The sequence below is a fragment of the Hyalella azteca genome, unplaced genomic scaffold, assembly GCF_000764305.2.
Source record: "Hyalella azteca isolate HAZT.00-mixed unplaced genomic scaffold, Hazt_2.0.2 contig10249, whole genome shotgun sequence".
NCBI classification, from domain to species: domain Eukaryota; kingdom Metazoa; phylum Arthropoda; class Malacostraca; order Amphipoda; family Hyalellidae; genus Hyalella; species Hyalella azteca.
The window spans coordinates 145,869-154,885 of NW_025940295.1; the positions used below are offsets into that span (position 1 = coordinate 145,869).

Below are 9,017 nucleotides of genomic sequence, written 5' to 3' on the forward strand. Positions count from 1 at the left end.
GCAGCTGCGACTGCAGGAGGCCGTGTCTATCCAGGAGGTTAGCAGCTGCGGTACAGTCGCCTGCTCATGTAACTGATTGCAGGTGTACCTGCTACTATGTGAATGATAGCTGATATAACTGTTAGTTATGATAATTTCAAGTATACCAGTTATTGTTATGTTCGCATGCATGTTTCTTTATTCAAAGCAACATGCATGCGATTCTCGACCAAGAGGGAAGCACCACTATCGTTTTTACATTTTTACGCTTCAAATGTGACGAATGGTAGATCACGAATAAAGAAAGATGTGGCACATTATCACGTATGATAATGTGCCACGCATCACGAACAAAATGTCACGTATCACAAATGGAATGTCGCGAATCACGAATGGATAGTAGCGAATCACGAATGGAATGTCGCGAATCTCGAATGGAGTGTCGCGAATCACGAACGGAATGTCACATATCACGATATATAAATGGCACGTTTCATGAATAATATCTCACCTACCATGAATACCATGTTGCGTATCACGAAGCACGAATGATATGCCACGTACCACGAATGATTTTTCACATCACCCGAGTGATATGTTGCGTATCACTAATCACGAATGATGTATCACATATCACGTATTCGTCAGATGTGCGTGATTCACACATAACGGCGTGCGTGGAGTTCGGCATGTTTGAGCTGCAACGTCGAGAAATTGTGGGTCAATGCGTGACGCTCGATGAGTTTTGACTTACGCTGCTTCCTCATTATATATTTTCAGACCTAATTTTTTTCACGCAATTGCGTAGTGCACCGTTCACGTTTGAGTTAACCCACTTGCGCTCATATTGCTTCATTGGTAATCTATAGTATCAGGATCTGAATAAATAAATGGCGTTAAAATGTTTGAACTTGCAGCAAATAAAATCGTCAGTATTGTGGCCGCGTGGCGAATGAAGTTATATAATAAAATATTAGTAATCCAGTATAATAATCTTGATGCCTTCTGCATGAAGATGAAGATTACTTTCATTTCGACTCCATTTCTGAAATTGCCATCTACTTGAATTATCCCAGCGTCTTATAGATGTGTGAACCTTGTGCTTAAATCTAGAGCGGCAAATATAATTAATGACCTAAAACCTCCAGCGGCACCCGCGGTAAAGTTCAGGTACAGTCATGTCGTGACGGGAGCTGCATGTGCAATCACTGTTAATTGTGCCGCGACATTCGCAGTCACTGGAACATTGTAGTCACCCCTGCACTGGTGTTAGCTGTAACCATATTTGCAGTGTGACCGTGTCAGAGTGACGTTACTGAGAAGCGTTATACTCACGTATCTGAAATGCTTGGTGCTTACAGCCGTTAGTAAAATCTCAAATCGTTGTGTTGGTTCAGTGGTAATAAACTGGAAAACTGAGTGCATGCTGAAGAATGGTGTATTTTCATCAAAGTTTCATCGATCTTTAATTAGAAACATCAAATTAGTGAAGATCTGTTTTATTACTAGGGAAGCAATCAAAAACAAAGTTATAAACAAAAGTGAACGTTATGCCTGCGACTGAGAAAAAACTGTGCAGAGGAAATTAAAACAAGAAGCCATTGCACAGGAACCAATTTTATTTTCGAATGACCCGCAAACACACACCTGAAGAGACAACAAATTGGTCATTCTGCCGACAACTTATGAATGCCATTAATTTGATTCAATAATGTTCGCATTAAAAATGACTTTCAAGCCCGTTTTGTAATGTGATTTTTTTTGCATTAAATGACGAGGTTTTACTGTTGAATCAAAATCCATCTGTTGTGCGATAAAGCAATTGCACAATAAATAATTTCGGATGTATATCTGATCATAATAGACATCAAATTACTGCCTCGAATTTTTAACTTCATTTTTATTTACAAAAATGCTTTCCCACAGAAAAACAGCAGTTGTTTCCGTTTTTTCTCCTATTTAGTTCCAGCGTAAGTCATCAAATAAATGTAGTGGTCGCCATATGCCACATTGTATCACAAGAAGCAGAAAATTATTTCACACAAACTGTGATGAACAATGATGTACAACGTGGAAAGTAGACGCAGACGTAAGCAAAAATGGACAAAACTGGCGAAAATCAACAACGCGTGAACCCCAAGGGCATTTCCCGCATTCTCAACACAAAGCAATTACGTATCCCTTGACTCGAATCCCCAGTAGCACTCCCTACTTGGGGTAAAATTATGAGCAAATTAATCCCTACGGACCTGACATACCAATTCCCACCACTCCCATGTCCCCAAACAACGCCAGCATTTCCATACTAAAAAGGCACAACACGCGAGAGGCTTCAGATTTACGGGACTTGAATGGGAGCGCTTCCTCTTGATAAATTAAATTCCTATCACTACAGGGGTCTCTTTCGGTATACGTTATCGTATGAGGAAGTCGCGTCGTTTGTAGCAGTTCTTAACATCATAATGTTCTATGCTGTTGAGACTAATGGTAATCTAAATTATTTCATGTACATTATTGTAGCTGAATCCGATGAATCGATATCTAGATGCATTTTATTCATTTTAAGAGTATACTCACAGTAATGAACAAAGTAACGCTCGGGGTATATATAAGTTATAACATTATTCAAGTAAAAATCCGCTTATTCCAGACCTTAACCAATTTAGCACCTTATTATGAACATCCCAAAAATGGATCATAAAAATATCAAAGGGAACAATCGAACTAAGTATCAAAGTATTCCTTTATTTGACCCTATATTTTGTACAAGAAATATACAAATGTTAAAACGTGAAAATATCAAGCAAATTTAGTCGTACATTACAAGCATCAAAGCCTGATAAATATAGAAGTAGGGATGTGGGAATAATCGGCGCATGGCCAAATTCCAAATAAATTAATTAAATGAAGCCGGCGGCAGACTCTGCGACCCCCACGTCCAAAATCGCACGCAGCTCCTCCATCTGTGATATAATCCTGTCAAATTCAGCGGTCAGCCCCAGCACCTCGGGCCTGCGTAGCATAAACATTACGTGGAAATTAACAAGTTAACAAGACGAGCAATTTTACCCGCCAGCCTTAGACAAGTTAGACTCCATATAAGACTGTAAACATAAAAATTAAGTTGTTGAATTAAAAAAAAAGAAGAACCATAGGCTAGGCTCGGGGTTCGCAAATATCTTTCCCGACAGATAAGTAAGCTTGCTTACCCATCAGAGTTCTGCGAGCCATCAAGGGAGGCTGAGGAGGCGAGGGTGTCCTCGAGGTCAGAAACTCGCTGCGAGACGCTGACCTGTGTTGGACTCCACGGCCTCACCTCGTTCATACTAGATGGTGCAGACATTGTCCTCATGAGGCGGAAGCTCCTCTGACTGGCGGAAAGTAACACAAGGTCAGTAACACAAGGTCAGTAACACAAGGTCAGTAACACAAGGTCAGTAACACAAGGTCAGTAACAGAAGCTCAATTTATCGTCGTAGGCGCGACAACTTTAAGCCACAGCTAATATTGCGCACAATTAAATGGCACTTAATTAATGAACAATGTATTAGAAATATTAGAAAATCATTTGAAAGGAATAATCCCACTGCTTTGGACGGATAGGTTCATGTTTGCTAATGAGGCGTTTACATAGGCACACCGCACATCAAATAATATCATTCACTACATTAAGTAGAAGAATTAATTTATTGAAAATATAAATCCATAACTCAAGACTCACCCTAGCTGCAAATTTCATAAAATGAATGTGTTACAGAAAATACAATGCATGACCTAACCGGGACCGTCATCATGACTGGGAATTTTCCCTCGAATAACTAATGCATTTCGATGGAACAATAAATCAAGATGAGAAGCATAAAGCGCGGCGTCTCTCGAGTTACTTTGGCATGAACCAAATTCCGAGCTACTTTGGCATGAACCAAATTCCGAGCTACTTTAGGGTGAGAGGCAGTGATGGGGTGAGGGGCAGTGATGGGGTGAGGGGCAGTGATGGGGTGAGGGGCAGTGATGGGGTGAGGACAGTTAAGGGGGTGAGGGCTGGCCCCCCAGCAGCGTCGGAGGCCAGGTCTGACGTGTACGGATGAGGCGCTGATGACGGCGCCTGAGACGTGTTAATTTGCTGCGTAATTGTGGCCTCCTGGCGGGCACACGGGCGGGCGCGTGGGGGGGAGGCTGATACAAATAAAAAAATATTTTTATTAGATAAAATAATATTATTACGATGTAAGTCAGGCATAGAAAGATATTTTTTCATAACAGAGGCACCGAGGGCGCATGAGGGGAGACTGATACGTATAAACTGATATTTTTATTAATATCAAATCAAATTATTATAATATAAGTCAGGCATGGAAAGTTATTTTTTCACAACAGCGGCACCGAGAGCACATGAGCGAATAAACACAGATTATTATTAAGTAAATTAATAGTATTATAAGATTAGTCAGGTAAAGAAAGATTTATTATTGAGTTGAAAAAAACAAAGCATTACAAGTAGAAAAAAAAAACGGAATGCTTATGAAATAAATAAACTGATATATTGATGTTTGGCCCCTCGACACATTCAGTGAGTACGGAGTGTGTCATGGGGCCACGACACATTCAGTGAGTACGGAGTGTGTCATGGGGCCACGACTCATTCAGTGAGTACGATGTGTGTCATGGGGCCACGCATGGCCTGGCCCCATCAGGTGCACTGACTCGCTCTGAGATCCCTCAAGTCTCCGTCAAACGTCGCCGTGAAATCAATTGATCTGGCAGATCAGCAGATCCGGTGGCCGGAGACGCCCTGCAGAGATACAAGCAATCCACCCTCGCGGTCTGCAGCTGCGACTGCAGGAGGCCGTGTCTATCCAGGAGGTTAGCAGCTGCGGTACAGTCGCCTGCTCATGACACTGATTGCAGGTGTACCTGTTACTGTCAAGGATTGCAGGTGTACAAGTTACTGTCAATGATTGCAGGTGTACCTGTTACTGTCAAGGATTGCAGGTGTACAAGTTACTGTCAATGATTGCAGGTGTACCTGTTACTGTCAATGATTGCAGGTGTACAATTAAGTTACTGTCAATGATTGCAGGTGTACCTGTTACTGTCAATGATTGCAGGTGTACAAGTTACTGTCAAGGATTGCAGGTGTACCTGTTACTGTCAATGATTGCAGGTGTACAAGTTACTGTCAAGGATTGCAGGTAAACTTGCCAACGATTGCAGATATACCAGTTACTGTCAATTATTGCAGGTATACCAGTTATTATCAGTGATTGCATATACCTCTTAGTTATGATAATTTCAATTATCCCTGTTGATGTCATCTATTTAGAATTTAAACGCTGTCAAAAATACCTTATTTTATTCAATGAAACATACATGCGATTGTCAACAAAGAGGGAAGCACCTTAATTTACGCTATCCTATTCATATTTTTGCGCTTTAAAATGTGACGAATGGTAGGTCACGAATAACAAATGATGATATGGCACTCATCATGTTTAATAAAATGCCACGCATCATGAATAAAATGTCGCAAATCACGAATGGAGTGTCGCGAATCACGAATGGAATATCGCGAATCACGAATGGAATGCCGCGAATCACGAATGGAATGTCACCAATCACGAATGGAATGTCACCAATCACGAATGGAATGCCGCGAATCACGGATGGATTGTCACGAATCACGAATGGATTGTCGCGAATCACGAATGACGAATGGATTGTCACGAATCACGAATGGAATAACACATATCACGATATATATGGCACGTTTCATGAATAATGTCTCACATACCATGAATATCATGTTGCGTATCACGAAGCACGAATGATATGCCACGAACCACGAATGATTTGTCACATGTCCCGACTGATATGTTGCGTATCACGAATCACGAAAGATGTATCTCATATCACATATTCGTCAGATGTGCGTGATTCACTCGTAACGGCGCGCGCACTACGCGTGAGCTTCGTGCGTGGAGGTCGGCACGCTTGAGTTGCAACGTCGAGAAATAGTGGGTCAAATTCATGACGCTCGATGAGTTTTGACTTACGTTGCTTCCTCATTATATATTTTCAAGCCTAATTGTTTCACGCAACCGAGTAGTGCACCGTTTAAGTTTGATTTAATTCACTTGCGCTCTAATTGCCTCATTGGTAATCTAAAGTATCAGGATCTGAATAAATGAATGGCGTTAAATGTTTGAACTTGCAGCAAATAAAATCGTCAGTATGGTGACCGCATGACGATTGAAATAATAGAATAAAAAAACTGTAATCCATTATAATAATCTTGATGCCTTCTGCATGAAGATTACTTTCATTCGTGACTCTTTTTCTGAAATTGCCATCTACTTGAATTATACGAGCGTCTTATAGATGTATGAAGTTCCTGCTTAAATCTAGAGCGGCAAATATAATTAATGACCTAAAACCTCCAGCGGCACGCGCGGTAAAGTTCAGGTACAGTCATGTCGTGACGGGAACAGTGCAATCACTGTTAACTGTGCCGTGACATTCGCAGTCACTGGAACATTGTAGTCACCCCCGCACTGGAGTTAGCTGTAACCATATTTGCAGTGTGACCGTGTCAGAGTGACGTTACTGAGAAGCGTTATAGTCTGAAATGCTTGGTGCTCACAGCCGTTAGAAAATTCTCAAATTGTTGTGTTGGTTCAGTGGTAATACACTGAAAAAAACTGAGTGAATGCTGAAAAATGGTTTATTTTCATCAAAGTTTCATCGATCTTTAATTAGAAACATCTAATTATTGAAGGTCTGTTTTATTACTAGGGAAGCAATCAGAAACAAAATAATAAACATAAGTGAACGTTATGCCTGCGACGGAGAAAAAACTGTGCAGAGGAAATTAAACCAAGAAGCCATTGCACAGGAGCCATTCTTATTTTCGAATGACCCGCAAACATATATACCTGAAGAGACAACAAATTGGTTATTCGTCGTGGTATCTGCCCACAACTTAAGAATGCCATTTGATTTGATTCAATAATGTTCGCATCAAAAATGACTTTCAATCCCGTTTTGCAATGTGAATTTTTTTGCATTAAATGACGAGATTTTACTGTTGAATCAAAATCCATATATTGTGCGATAAAGCAATTCCACAGTAAATAATTTCGGACGTATATAAGCGATTATAATAAACATCAAATTACTGCCTCGAATTTTTTAACTTCAATTTTATTTATAAAAATGTTTTGCCCCAGAAAAACAGCAGTTGTTTCCGTATTTTTCCTACTTAGTTTCAGCGTAAGCCATCAAAGAGATGAAGTGGTCGACATAAGCCGCATTGTATCACAAGTAACAGAAAATTATTTCAGACAAACTGTGATGACCAATGATGAACAACCGCTGAAAGTAGACGCAGACGTAAGCAAAAATGGACAAAACTGGCGAAAATCAACAATGCGTGAGTCCCAAGGGCCTTTTCCGCATTCTCAACACAAAGCAATTACGTATCCCTTGACTCGAATCCCCAGTAGCACTCCCTACTTGGGGTCAAATTGGGAGCAAATTAATCCCTACGGACCTGTCATACCAAGTCCCACGACTCCCATGTCCCCAAACAACGCCAGCATTTCCATACTAAAAAGGCACAACACGCGAGAGACTTCAGAGTTACGGGACTTGAATATGCCGGTCCTTGAGAAAATTCATGGGATAGGAAACGCTTCAAACTTCAGAGGATCATATGAGCCACAGGTGATTCCCGCACAGAAAATGAATCAAGTTAAAGATTCAAAAGAATTTGTAAAACTTCACGTGAATTCCAAAGATACTGTAGAGAAAATCGACGAGGCCCAACAGGTTCAAAATAACAGTGATGTAAACGAGCCTTTCATTATTACGGAAGTTCCAAATTATCCTGACATTGATACAGAATCTACCAAAGTGTCCCTAAAGCTGACTGTACTCGATGCGTTTGCTCCAACCAAAATAATCGAGAGGCCCAACGTGTATTTCCGAGGAAGAAACGACGCAACGGGCAACATTTTCCCGCGAATGAATGATTCGCTAGGTTTTCAAATGGCTCCTATGTTCATAAACGTAAACTCCAACAAATCTCCAAGATTCATACAGATTAATAACTATCAAATGCCAGGGACTACTGGACGTAAATTGAACAGCAAAAATTTCTTATCTAATGAATTGACGAAACCAACATCGTATCAACGAATTTCTATCGGTTTGAATGTTTTAACGAAGGAAAACACATCTGCCACCACTTTTACGGCTGCAAATAGCGGAGAACCAAGAGCGGAACCTTTTAAACAAACCCTTCATCTCCTGGAGTCACCTTACGAAAATTTGTCGCTCCAACCTTTCGAATTTGAAGATGAACTTGTGTGCCAAATCCATAAATGCGATGGCTACGACGGACCATCGAACCCTGAGGAAGAGGAAACTTTATGGAAAGCGGTGATCGATATGGAAATCGATTTTCACGTTGGGACGAACATCCTTAAAGATATTTGGAATAATCACATCAACGCACATAAAACGATTGGGCTTGAAGTGGCTGGTAGTGAAGGGATTGAGAACCGAACTGAAAACGGGCCATCTAATGAAAAATCTCCTTCGACAGCTGATGGCGCGATTCTCAATTTTTCAACAATTTTAAATAAAGAAAACTCGACTGTGAGTCAATCCGACTTGAACACTCCGGAAGCAACGAACATACACCTGAATTTTGACGGCCAAAATGATTTTGCAATGTCCAACGATAAGGATGCCATTCTTCATTCCTCTGAAAGAGGAGTAACTAATCAACTAGAGACAGTAAACTTAGATGAAAACCTTAATCCGATTATAAATAGTTTATATCCTAATTCATTACATTCGGAAAATGAAGCAAATCAAGAAGTTGACTTCAAATCTGAGCAGTTTTTTAAAAATGTGCACGCTTTAGATCTGAGTTTTCACGCACAGAGTGAAATGGGGTCGGGGAACGACAATGTGTTTATAGAAAATGTTTTATCTGTTAATAAAGAGCAACATGAATTTAAAGCTGCCAATTT

The 9,017-nt window shown here is 40.5% G+C and overlaps 1 long non-coding RNA gene across 1 annotated transcript; it reads right to left on the reverse strand.

Moving 5' to 3' along the window:
• Positions 1-1,577: 1,577 nt before the first annotated feature.
• LOC108675056 lies at positions 1,578-3,345 on the reverse strand. The gene is made up of 2 exons (XR_001931082.2): positions 3,189-3,345; positions 1,578-2,991 (listed from the first exon to the last, which is right to left on the reverse strand). It is a non-coding gene; the product is annotated as an uncharacterized LOC108675056 (long non-coding RNA).
• Positions 3,346-9,017: the final 5,672 nt, after the last annotated feature.